We start from the raw sequence: 13443 nt of genomic DNA on the forward strand, positions 1-13443 counted from the left end.
ACAAATGCCCCCACAGTGCCAGGTATACAAATGCCCCCACAGTGCCAGGTAAACAATTGCCCCCACAGTGCCAGGTATACAAATGCCCCCACAGTGCCAGGTAAACAATTGCCCCCACAGTGCCAGGTATACAAATGCCCCACGGTGCCAGCCAATTGCCCCCACAGTGCCACTTCGTTCAAACCAGCCGCCGGTTCGTGAGCCAATCAGAGCTCGCGGACCGGCAGCTTCTGATTGGCTGCCGGTCCGCGAGCTCTGATTGTCTCACGAACCGGCGGCTGGTTTGAAGTCCGCTATACGCCGCCGCGCCAGACACAGCCGCGCTGGCGGGCGCTCTCCTCTCCTGACAGCTGAGACATGCTGCCGCCGGACTGAGCGGCAGCGTGTCTCAGTGACCGCTGGACCGGCCAACGTGGCCATCGGCCCTTCTGGCATTTGCCAGAAGTGCCAGATGGCCAGTCCGGTCCTGCGGGTTGAGTATCCCATATCCAAAATGCTTGGGACCAGAGATATTTTAGATATCGGATTTTTCTGTATTTTGGAATAATTGCATACCATAATGAGATATCATGGCGATGGGACCTGAGTCTAAGCACAGAATGCATTTATGGTTCATATACACCTTATACACACAGCCTGAAGGTCATTTTAGCCAATATTTTTAATAACTTTGTGCATTAAGCAACGTGTGTGTACATTCACACAATTTATTTGTTTCATATACACCTTATACACACAGCCTGAAGGTGATTTAATACAATATTTTTAATTCTTTTGTGTATTAAACAAAGTTTGAGTACATTGAGCCACAGAAAACAAGGTTTCACTATCACACACAAAAAATTCCATATTTCGGAATATTTGGATATGGGATACTCAACCTGTAATACAGGTTGAGTATCCCTTATCCAAAATGCTTGGGACCAGAGGTATTTTGGATATGGGATTTTTCCGTATTTTGGAATAATTGCATACCATAATGAGCTATCATGGCGATAGGACCCAAGTCTAAGCACAGAATGTATTTATGTTACATATCCACCTTATACACACATCCTGAACGTAATTTTAGCCAATATTTTTTATAACTTTGTGCATTAAACAAAGTGTGTGTACATTCACACAATTCATTTATGTTTCATATACACCTTATACACACAGCCTGAAGGTCATTTAATACAATATTTTTAATAACTTTATGTATTTAACAAAGTTTGTGTACATTGAGCCATCACAAAACAAAGGCTTCACTATCTCACTCTAACTCAAAAAAGTCCGTATTTCGGAATATTCCGTATTTCGGAATATTTGGATATGGGATACTCAACCTGTATTGTAATATATGATCTTCATTGTAAGTGTGGAAGCATATGCTAAGTTCACCCAGCTGATCCCCCACATTTTGTTTTTCTGATATTTTTTGATGCCAACATCTATGTCATTTTTGAACAGTGCTTTCAGCTATTCTTTTTGCATTTTTTTCTTTTATATATGTATGCCTTGGCATATTTACTATTTTGATATTTATATTTCTTATTCTAAGGTCTTATATACTTTGGTATGTATGTTCATCCTATCTTATGGTCACCCATGGGGCAGATAATTTAGTATCTCACCATTCCCACTAATAAGTTATTTATATAATACCTTTATTTTGATTCTAGTCCCATTGCACATTTAGTCCTATATTCACAGACATAATGTTCCTTCATTAAAGATGTACCCACCAGTGCTTTCATTAATAATAGTAGTAAACACCATTTTTTTTTTTTTTTTTTTTTAACATATGTCTTTATATTATAGGTTAGATAGTACTTTATGGTCACTTACATTAGGGTCACTGGATCAGGATCCCTATCAGACCAGCCAGATTAGTCCATGTGGGACCAGTCTTATTAGCATATGTAATATGTGTGCTGGTATTATTAGTTATGTATTGTTTCACTTATGATTAATGTCTTTATATATTATATTTTTATTTCCTGCACTTTTATTATACATGTCACATATTAGTTGATACTATTAATTATGTTACGTTTCACTTATCATTGTTCCCATGTATCATATTTTCCTGCACATTCACTATATATGTCACTTTTTTATTTGCACCTGTTACAGCTGCTTTACTAAAAATGTATGCAGGAGATAGAGTATTGCAGCCTTGGCTACTTCCGCCAACCAGCGATAGACTGCTGGAGTCTGCAACGTAATTTCCGCCAACCGGGACCGGAAGTGACGTGGACGCCGATAGATGTGTGCTTAGTTCACTTTGGAGATCCCCCCCCCCTTTTTTTTTTATATACAGGACAGGGTGGCCTGTTCCATATGGGAGTGGGCCAGATAGAACCCACACATTTAGACCATTGTGGATGCACTGGCGTCATTTCTGCCAACCTTGATCGGAAGTGACGTCGGCACTAATAAATGCCGTTTTCAGAGCTCTATCATTATTAGAAACACACACATTATATATTATTATTATTAAAAAATAAATATATATATATATATATATATATATATAGCGTGATTAGGTCCAGATTTAAGTCCCCGCTTTGCTGTCTTCAGACAGGACCCACAGATATTGCTGTTACTGGTATAATATGTAATGGTTGGCAATAAACGTCACTTCTGCCAACTAGGACCGGAAGTGACGTCGGCGGAATGCACGCCAAGCTATTGGAATATATTTATTATTACTGCTTCCACTAAGTACTCCTTATAAAAATAAATAAACCTTTTAGAATGATTAAACCTTTATAATGCTTCCACTAAGTACTCCTTATATAAATAAATAAACCTTTTAGAATGATTAAACCTTTATAATATAGTTGACCCTCATATACTGAATGTTATCAGGCTCATGGGCAGAGGCATAACTAGGGTTTTTGGAGCCCAGGGCAAGATCAATAATGGCGCCCCCCCCCCAAAAAAAAAAATAATAATAATAATAATAAATTAATAAAAATAATAAATAAATAAAATGATAATAAAAAAAAAAATACAAAAGGAAAGTATGTGCAGACGAACCCGGTGTCACTGTATATACAGATGTCAGAGTGTGTATGTACAGATGTAGGTGCAGTGGTCGAAGTGGAATTTTTGAAGGCAGAATGAAAGAGTGCAGATAGCAATGAGGGGCACGGTCACTCAAAAGGGGCGTGTCCTTCAGTGTAGTAGGACCTCTTATACTATCTAGTACTGGTGCCCCTTTCACATTATAGCACACGGTATGAGCCGAAATTCACATTACCCCACACGGTATGAGCCGAAATTCACATTATAGCACACACTATGAGCCGAAATTCACATTACCCCACAGGGTATGAGCCAAAATTCACATTATAGCACACAGTATGAGCCAAAATTCACATTACCCCAGATGGTATGAGCCAAAATTCACATTATAGCACACGGTATGAGCCGAAATTCACATTATAGCACACGGTATGAGCCAAAATTCACATTACTCCACATGGTATGAGCCAAAATTCACATTACCCCACACGGTATGAGCCAAAATTCACATTACCCCATATGGTATGAGCCAAAATTCACATTATAGCACACGGTATGAGCCGAAATTCACATTATAGCACACGGTATGAGCCAAAATTCACATTACTCCACATGGTATGAGCCACAATTCACATTACCCCACACGGTATGAGCCAAAATTCACATTACCCCACATGGTATGAGCCGAAATTCACATTATAGCACACAGTATGAGCCAAAATTCACGTTACAGCACATGATATGAGCCAAAATTCCCATTATAGAGTGAGGGGATCCTACCCCCAGAATTAACATGGCCTGTGGGGCACTATGGTGAGGGGAGCCCACCCCCTTAATAGACTGATTGCAGAGTTTAGCAGCGGAAGGGCTGCAACGGTTTCTCACCCCAAGCTGCGGCGCTTCTGCCACCTCCGATACTCCACATCTTCGGCACCACCCGGGATGCAGAGCACCGCACCGGGTATGCACCCTTTTCAGTGTGGTCTGCTGCGCTCCGAAGGGGTTCTTCTTTCCTGCTGCAGGATCCCGATGTGCGCCGTCCTCCCCGCTGTTACTGTCACGGTAAGCATTAGTATCGTTTACCGCAGAGGCCATTTACTGAGGCATATGTGTTAAACCTCGGGAACTGAGATGCCCTTCTCACCATACAGCTGTGTGGCCGAGCCGGGCGGGGGGACAGCCAGCAGCAGCATGCCGGATATCAGCAGCAGAGGGTGCAGGCTGTACATACTTGAGGCAGCTGGATATTCAACAGTGCTGAAAGCCTCCGGAGCCCGCACCCCCGGAGCTGCAGTACACCGGCAGAGGACACCCATCCCCCGAACCCTGCGTAGCCCAAAGCCGGAGATCAGCAGCATGTTGAATGCGGAAGCTGCTTATTGCCGGTCAACATGCTGCTGATCTCCGGCTTTGGGTCCGCACGTGCATTACAGCCCCCACCCTCGGCTGCTGATATCCGGCATGCTGCCCCTGCTGCTGACTTTCCACCTGCCCGGCTCGCTCACCCAGCTGGATGGTGAGTGAGAAGGTCATCTCCATGCCCGTGGTTTAATACATATCCCTCTTCGGTAAATGGTCATTAGTACATCCCGCCCACACACACAGACTGCCCCTCCCCCTTACTTACACACACACACACACACACACACACACACACACTGTAGATTACACACACACAGACTGGCCACCCCCCACACACTGGACTGCAAAAATGTACACACACTCACACTGTCCCACACACACACAATTAACACACACGCACACTGTCCCACACACCAGTGGCGTGCGGTGAGGTCAGTGGCTGGTGAGGCACTACAGCCATAATGTCCGCCGAATCCTGCCGATGACCCCTACCGCCACCGAGCCAATGCCCGTTACTGCCTCTGAGCCAATGCCCGCTGCCACCACCAATGGCTTATAAACTCTCCCACCATCAACTGACCCAGCCCTCTGCCACTAATTTGTATCTCAGTCCGATGCCGCCAATGCCCGCTGCCTGCCTGCTCATCATACTTGTGATATATTGTACATTTTTATTGAAAAAAAATAATAATTAGTGTTTGGGACTGGGAAGGGAGTGGGAGGAGGACATGAATGCTATTTTGTTGTCCAGGGCTTCCATTACCTTAATGGAGAAAGGTCTGAATGGGTTAAAAAAAAAAATGCGTGAGGTCCCCCCTCCTAAGTATAACCAGCCTCAGGCTCTTTGAGCCGGTCCTGGTTGTTTAAATTCTGGGGAAAAAATTGGACAGGGGTTCCCCGTATTTAGACAACCAGCATCGGGCTCTTAGTCCGGTCCTGGTTCCAAAAATACGGGGGACAAAAGATGTAGGGGTCCTCCGTATTTTTAAAACCAGCACCGGGCTCCACTAGCCAGGGACATAATGCCACAGCCGAGGGACACATTTATGTAGGTCCCTGCGGCCGTGGCATTACCCCCCAACTAGTCACCACTGGCCGGGGTTCCCTGGAGGAGTGGGGACCCCTTAAATCAAGGGGTCACCCCCCCTCCAGGCACCCAAGGGCCAGGGGTGAAGACCGAGGCTGTCCCCCCCATCCGTGGGCGGTGGATGGGAGGCTGATAGCCATGTGTGTAAAAAAAAGAATATTGTTTTTTTGTTGTGGAACTACAAGGCACAGCAAGCCTCCCCCGCTTGCTGGTACTTGGATAACCTCAAGTACCAGCATGCGGGGAAATAACGGGCCCGCTGGTACCTGTAGTTCTACAACAGAAAAAATACCCAAATAAAACCACAACTCACACACCGTGACAGTAAAAATTTATTAAAACACACTCACACATACTTACCTATATCCCACGCCGGTCACGTCCACTTGTCCAGTAGAATCCAATAGGGGTACCTGTAAAAATGAGAGACAGATTACTTACCTACATCCCACGCCGGTCACGTCCACTTGTCCAGTAGAATCCAATAGGGGTACCTGTAAAAATGAGAGACAGATTACTTACCTACATCCCACGCCGGTCACGTCCATTTGTCCAGTATAATCCAATAGGGGCACCTGTAAAAATGAAAATTATACTTACAAACTTCAATCCACAGGAGGAGAGAGAGAGAGAGAGGAGGGGGAGAGAGAGAGAGAGAGAGAGAGAGACTAACCTGCTGCTGCTGGGGAGAGCCGCACACACTGCAGGGCCATGCCGGGAGGACGGAGCCGGCGGAGGAGGGGGAGAGCCGCACACCGCCGCTCCTGTCAGCGGGAGGACGTAGCCGGCGGAGGAAGGGGAGAGCCGCACAACACCGCTCCTGTCAGCAGCGGAGGAGGATGGGGCGCACACTGCAGACGCCACTCACCACCGGGACCCGTATCCTCCAGCGCCGCGTGTGGGTGATTGGACAAGTGGATCCAGCACTGGATCCGCTGTCCAATCACAGGTGCCTCGCTGACATGGGGGTGGTGTCCCTGTCAGTGGTGTCCCTGTCAATTAACACACACGCACACTGTCAAACACACACACACAATTACCACACACGCATACTGTCCCCCACACACGCACTGTCCCACACACACACAATTAACACACACTCACACTGTCCCCCACACACACACACAATTAACACACACACACAATTAACACACACTCGCACTGTCCCACACACACACAATTAACACACACGCACACTGTCCCAAACACACACACACACACAATTAACACACACATAATTAACACACACGCACACTGTCCCCCCCACACACACACATAATTAACACACATTCGCACTGTCCCACACACACACAATTAACACACACGCACACTGTCCCACACACACAATTAACACACACACACACACACACACACACACACTGTCCCACACACACACAATTAACACACACGCACACTGTCCCACACACACACACACACACACACACAATTAACACACACGCACACTGTCCCACACACAATTAACACACACTAACACTGTCCCACACACACACAATTAACACACACACACTGTCCCACACACACACACACACAATTAACACACACACACAATTAACACACACGCACACTGTCCCACACACAATTAACACACACGCACACTGTCCCACACATACACAATTAACACACACGCACACTGTCCCACACACAATTAACACACACTCACACTGTCCCACACACACACACTTAACACGCACACACCCAATTAACACACATGCACACTGTCCCACACACACAATTAACACACACGCACACTGTCCCCCCCACACACACAATTAACACACACACTGTCCCACACACACAATTAACACACACTAACTGTCCCACACACACACAACTAACACACATGCACACTGTCCCACACACACAATTAACACACACACACACTGTCACACACACAATTAACACACACGCACACTGTCCCACACACACAATTAACACACACGCACACTGTCCCACACACACACAATTAACACACACGCACTGTCCCACACACACAATTAACACACACTCACACTGTCCCACACACACACACACACACAATTAACACACACACACACACACACAATTAACACACACGCACACTGTCCCACACACACAATCAACACACACTCACACTGTCCCACACACACACACACACACACACACAATTAACACACACGCACACTGTCCCACACAAACAATTAACACACTCACACTGTCCCACACACACACAATTAACACGCACACACACACAATTAACACACACACACACACACACTGTCCCACACACACAATTTACACACACTCACACTGTCCCACACACACACAATTAACACACACACACACACACACAATTAACACACACTCACTGTCCCACACACACAATTAACAAGCACACACACTGTCCCACACACACAATTAACACACACTCAAACTTTCCTACACACACACACAATTAACACACACACTGTCCCACACACACACACAATTAACACACACACTCTCCCACATCCCCCTCCCCTCCCCTCTCCTCTCCAGACAGGAAAGTATAAACCCCGCTCGGCACTCACCTGCACTTCTGAGGCCGCGCACCCCCGTGGTCGCGCACGCGCGCGCGTACCTCCGCGATCGCGCAATTTACACTTTGCAGGGGGGGGAGTAGGCTCCTGGCTGCCGCGGCCTGTCCAGTGTGACAGGCACAGCAGCCGGGGAGACAGGGAGAGCGCCGCGGGTAGCGCAGGTGGAATCCCTGTCCGATGGGGTGAGCGGGCCCTGCAGGTGCCGGTAGCGCCCCCCTCTGTTGGGGCTGCCACGGCGCCCAGGGCACGTGCCCTGCTCGCCCCATTCTAGATACGCCTCTGCTCATCATGGGTGACTTTAAACAGGTTTTTTTTTTTTTCCTGGCTCTCACAGGATATGACGTAATTGAAGGTGTGGTATATGAACCCCTAGTTCAGCAGTGTTTTCACTGCTGACTAGGAGAAGTCACTCTTCCTGCTGAGTAAGTTACAATGTTACTATGTTTTGTTTCTTTAAAGGCTGGGCTGACTCACAGATGTTTCCTTACACCTAGAAATGTTTCTGTAACTATGTTATCTTTCCGAAAGCTTGAATGGTTTTTAACTTGCACTAATAACGAAATGTGTCTATTAATTTTTATGTTAAAAGTCATTGCTATTTTTCAAATACTGGAGCTAGCTAACCACTGTGGATGGTAATGATATCAGTAATCACCTGATTTAGACATCTATCTATCTATCTATCTATATATATATATCTATATATATATATATATATATATCTATATATATATATATATATATATATATATATATATATATATAATAGAGATTTACTAATAACATCATGCTGTTAAAGGTTTTTTATATTATTTTTATATTATCACTATATTAGAAGATTGGCTAGGAGGTATAAAAAACCCAATTAAGCTGTGGATGGTAATGATATCAGTAATCATCTGATTTAGACATCTACAATAGAGATTAACTAATAACATCATGCTGTTAAGTTTTTTTTTTTTTTTTTACTATCATTATATGAGCATATTGGTTTTTTTTTTATATCTCCTAGCCAATTAGGCTCAATTAATTGAGCTATCATGGCAATTAACTAATTAGGTGCAATCATGGCAATTAACTAATTAGGTGCAATCAATTAAGCTGTCATGGTAATTAATTTACGTAGATTTATATTCGGTGAATATCTATAGAATGAATAGGTCATGAGTACACCATCATCTTTTATTATAGGGATTAGCCACAAAAACGAAATTCTGTTTTATACCGAATGCAGCATTATTGTATTCAGTGCCAGATTAAGGTCCACTTGGGCCTGGAGCTGAAATTTATGAAGGGCCTATTGTGTGCTGCCGCAGGGGGTGTGACCAGTACACCAAGAGTGTGACTAGTGTTGTGGAGGTGTGGTCTGCACAAGGGGTGTGGCCTGTACATATGGTGTGACTAGCGCCTTTCAAAAATCTCCATTTCCCCTGCTCTTCACTTACATGAACATTGCAATGTGAGAGTCTATGAATGAACAAACCACTTGTTAATGTGACTGTAATACAGATGTAGCCATGCTCATCGTGGCTACATCTGCGCCGAACGAGCACTCTCGGCGCAGCTAGCCCAGAACTTGACAGTACAAGGTCCTTCCAAAGTGGACATACTCTGCTTGTTCATACCGAGCTTACACCTGCCCCCTTCTTTGCAGCTCTTTGTGTGGCAGCAACCCCTTCTGACTATTATTTATTTATTTATTTATTTATTACCAGTTATTTATATAGCACACACATATTCCGCAGCGCTTTACAGAGAATATTCAGCTATTCACATCAGTCCCTGCCCCAGTGGAGCTTACACTCTATATTCCCTACCACATGTACACATAGACAGATTCACTCTAGGGTTACTTTTTGTTGGGAGCCAATTAACCTATCAGTATGTTTTTAGATTGTGGTAAGTAACCGGACCACCCGGAGGAAACCCACACAAATATGGGTAGAATATACAAACTCCACACAGTTAGGGCCATGGTGGGAATCAAATCCATTATTTCAGTGCTGTGAGGCAGTAATGCTAACCATTACACCATCCGTGCTGACTACAGCAGTGTGGCTCTCTGTGTTATTTACAATGAGTGGGGTATATATTGGAAGCGCACAGGCATCAGAATAACCCCTATAAAACCAGGTGTCCTGTGTCTGCAATATATGGCAATCATAGAAACAAAGACCTTGAAACATAGTAACTACCGACAGAAACAAAATAGCAACATAGTGGTGTGCAGTCCTACAAAGGAAGATAATGTACAGTAAATTTCGACAGCACAGAGGCTGTCAGTATGTGGTATCAATAGGGAATCTATTGGAGAAGACTGACAACATACAGGACAGCATGCAGGCTATAAACAAAAGGACATATGTGGGAGAACTATTATAATGCAATAACAGCACAGAGGGTATCACCAATAGGATGCATCATACGGCAAGTAATAGTATAATATCCCATAGCACATGTCATAGCAGTAATAGAACAAACAGCAAGGCGGCTGATAAAATACATAATACACAAATATTGCAGAATGTGAAATAAAGGTACCAAAAAATTATGAAAATAGAAAATGAAAAGTAACAATAAAAAAAGAAAAAAAGAAAAAAGAAATAAATAAAATGCACATACAAAATAAACATAATCCACAAGGGGCTGGGTATGGCTTTCCGGCGCTGAGGATCCCAACAGTCAGCATACCGACCGTGGGTTCCCGGCAGCAGAATGCCAGAGGGGGCGAGCGCAAAGAAGCCCCTTGCGGGCTCACTGCCTTCGCAACTCTGCACGCTAGGTGGTGAGCTGCTCTCGCCACAGGTTCTATTCCCAATGTATGGGAATAGTCCCTGCTAATCAGCATGCCAACTGTCAGGATTTATAGGGGGATGGGATGTAGCCGTCAGTATTGTGACCAGCGGTCTACTGACCGCCAGTCACATAACTACATCCCTCCACAAGATGACAAATGTGATAAATAAGCACATACAGCACTGCCATGTCATATACCCAACCCCCCCAGACCTCAAAGTCGGCTAATAGGGTCTCCAAAGGTGGACAATACCAAAACGCAGAGCACATACCGATGCAGTAACTAGCAGGTACAAAGGGGCAAAACCTAGTGAAGGGCCCAGCACACACAACAGTGGCCAAATATATAAAGAGCAAAATAAATTAAATGTCCTTGTAAGGGTCTAAGTCTATCCATAGAGATAGTGATGTGCATGCACCGGTGCCATAAATCGCATAAACATCACACACACACACACACACACACACACACACACACACACACACACACATATATTATAATGGGACAGCTGAAGAAAGGTTGACTGGCCGCCAGGGTAAGTGTGGGAGTGTGGAAGGGGGATGGGTGAGGGGTTTGTGTCTATACCATGATGGGGGAGGGGAAGAAATTGGGATGAATGTGTGGGATCCACCGGGGATGGATTGGGAAGGAGGCATGATGGGAGGAAGGAGGGGGATTTGAGCCACAAAAAGGGAAGGGAAAGGGCTTGAGTAAATAGCAGAGAGAGGGTAGAGCCAAGCAGGGGCAGGCATTGACTGAGGTGACCTGTCTTAAACTAGAACATACTTACATACAAATAGATATATATAGTTTTAAGTCACCAAATATAATTGGCAAAATCTTCATTGTGGCGGTGCATACCTTTCTATACAGCACTGCAATACATCCCTTCCGCGATCAGCAGAAGCCACATACAGCAGCTCAGTCAGGATCATCAAGCCTTACTACAGGGTGGTGCATGTTCCAGTCACCCTGCGGGATGTGCGCCATGATATCATGGAGCAGCAGTGCGGGAGAGGTCCAGGGGCAGAAACCGAAAGTGAAGCTCCTGCTGCGCCGCTATCACCGCATTTAAATGCAGTATGCGTAAATCCGGTGATAGTGGCGCAGCAGGAGACTTCTCAAGCTCTTCCTGCACTTCACTTTCAATATTCCCGGTTTTTCTACCCCCGGGCGGGAACAGGGGAAAGCGTTTGATGTGTGAGTGTACGGGACCTTATGCGGCCATAGGAAATGCTGGGAACCATTTTTGATGGGGTCCCATTATTAATCCGACTCTGACACACACACACGCCCCCACCAACACTACACACACAAAGTACACACACCTGCACCACCACATATACACACACTACACACACCTCCACCACCACATATAGAATGTAAGCTCTCACGAGTAGGGCCCTCTTCCCTCATGTGCTCACCCCTTTTCTTCTTTAATAATTCTCAACTGCCCAAATCACAGTTTTTGGGCCACCTGGAACTTATCTCTGTCATTTACTGGTGTAGTTATGCTTAGTTACCCTGTACTTGTCCAAAATTGATTTCAATTGTAAGTCACTGTTTTGATTATGTGCATATGTACTCTGTAATTGGGCGCTGCGGAACCCTTGTGGCGCCATATAAATAAATGATAATAATAAAATAATAATATACACACTATACATACCCACCCACCACATACAGTTTACACACACGCAGTACACACTACACACACATAAAGTACACACACAACCCCATCACCACATATACACACACCATCACATTATGCACACATTACACACACCACATACACACACACAGTACACACTACACCATAGTTGCCGACTTCTGGGCTGCTCTCTCCGGGAGAGAGCAGCCCGTCGGCTCAGCAAGGGGGGCGGGTAGTGAGGTGACGTGACAGGGGGGCGGGCCAGAGGCGGAACGGGTTGTGGCTTCTGGATCGCGTCATTTAAGCCACGCCCCCTGCTGTGTAATGCCACAATTATCGGCATTATACAGCAGGGGGCGTGGTTACGATGACGCGAATCAACAAGGCAGGGGGTGACCCGCGGATATCGGGAGACTTGCCTGCTCTTCAAGGGGGCCGGGAGGGGCACCCATTTTTCAAGAGCCTCCTGGCCATTCCGGGAGGGTAGGCAAGTATGCACTACACACACCATCACATTATACACACACACTACACACACCATCACATTATACACACACAGCACACACTACACACACCACATACACACAGTACACTCTACGCACACCATCACATTATACACACACAGTACACACTACACACACACAAAGTACACACACCACCACATATACACACCCTACACACTATACACATTTAGGACACACACACACACACACACACACACATTAATCAAGAAGCTATTAAGTTAACCTTGTAAGGCCTCCTGCAGCAGCAGCTGAGCTCCCCGTGCAGTCTGGGAGCGGAGCTTGGGCCCATGAGTCACAGCAGGACCCTGGAGAAGGAGAGACTGGAGAGGGAGGGGCAGCCAGAACACTGCCTGCACGGCTCCTGCTCCGTGACATCTCGGGTGAGAGCGCTGGAGCAGGAGGAGGGGGCATGGGAGAGAGGAGGCCGCTGG

General features: G+C 45.6%; 1 protein-coding gene across 1 annotated transcript in view; it reads right to left on the reverse strand.

The window, feature by feature from the left end:
- FOXRED2 (FAD dependent oxidoreductase domain containing 2) overlaps nucleotides 1-13443 on the reverse strand; it is an 804453-nt gene that overhangs the window by 192638 nt on the left and 598372 nt on the right. The gene's annotated exons all lie outside the window — the stretch shown is intronic.

This window comes from Pseudophryne corroboree, chromosome 9 (genome assembly GCF_028390025.1).
Source record: "Pseudophryne corroboree isolate aPseCor3 chromosome 9, aPseCor3.hap2, whole genome shotgun sequence".
NCBI lineage: Eukaryota > Metazoa > Chordata > Amphibia > Anura > Myobatrachidae > Pseudophryne > Pseudophryne corroboree.